Below are 1347 nucleotides of genomic sequence, written 5' to 3' on the forward strand. Positions count from 1 at the left end.
CATGTGCAATGAGCCTGTCTCAGAGATGTTTAATCACTGCTTCATTTTCTCTCATTTCTTTCAAAAACTTCACCAATTACTGGATAGCATGGCTGTCACTGCATCTAATGGAAATTGCATTTAATCGGACACCCCACCTGCCCCGCATGAACAAAGGACCATTATCAAGTCTCAACCTTGTGATTAGCCGTCGCGACCCCGATCTCGATGTGGAGTGTGGCCATTGAGAGATTATATTGGCTTTAATTACAGGCAGCGCATCACCCAGGAAGTCGGTGGGGAGCCGGCGCATGGGGAAAATGTTAATTACAGATTAAGACCTATTACCCAGAGCGTAGATGACGCGTAAATCAAAACCTCGGAGAGGAAAAAGTCTTCTTTTCCACCCCACTGCAACCTGCACACTAATATGGGGATATTCTGAGACGACTGCTCATCTCGTGTGTCTGTGCTCCGAATGAAGATGTGAGCATTTATCTCGTCGCTGAGATGTTTTAAAGTCGGGCTATCAACCTCAATCAATACACACGTACTGAAGCACACGTGCTCAGGATATGGTGGCGCTCAGGCTAATTTAGTAATTTTTTTCCAACTTTTCTAAAGCTCATAGTATTTGGTAAAGTGAATATTTAGCACAACCCAACAATGGGTATATGTGACTTGAATTTCTCTCTGTTTCAGATACATTTATTGCATCACTTTAACCATTCAATATCTACTTCCTTTAATTTTTGAGTACTTATACGCTAATAGCTAATCCTACCTCATTGAATCAGTGCTACTTTTATTTAGTAATGCAATGGAATACACTTCTGAAGAATAACTCAGCTGTTATTTTCATCTAATTAGGATTTTATTTTGACTAATAATTGATGTATAGCTTTAGCTATATAAAACAAACTATTTAGCTTTGACTCTATACATTTAGCAGTTTTTCTTGTCATTGTAGCAATTTGCTTACCTGACGGCAATCTACTATCGGCTACCTATTTCGTTTTGTTGGTATTTTAGGGTACATTTAACTATTACTGTACTGCTATCATTTGAGTTGAAATCTGAATAAGTATTTCGTATTAATACTCTTGCCATTATATACTGTACGTTGAAGATTATTTGTGCATCCATCGTCATTTTTCTTTTACCTACAATGCAGAAGTTTTGTTTTTTATCGGTTGTTTTTAAGCCTTTTGCTGTTATGCACTTGCATTTATTTGATATCTCCGTAAAAAAATTTTGCAAGCAATTATAACAGATTTAGAGCAATAAGCCAACAAAAGACAAGTATAATTTCAGAAAACTGTACAGATTGGCAAATATTTTGGGTTTGAAATGCCAAGTTAATGTACC

Source organism: Blennius ocellaris (genome assembly GCF_963422515.1).
Source record: "Blennius ocellaris genome assembly, chromosome: 8".
Classification (NCBI taxonomy): Eukaryota; Metazoa; Chordata; class Actinopteri; order Blenniiformes; family Blenniidae; genus Blennius; species Blennius ocellaris.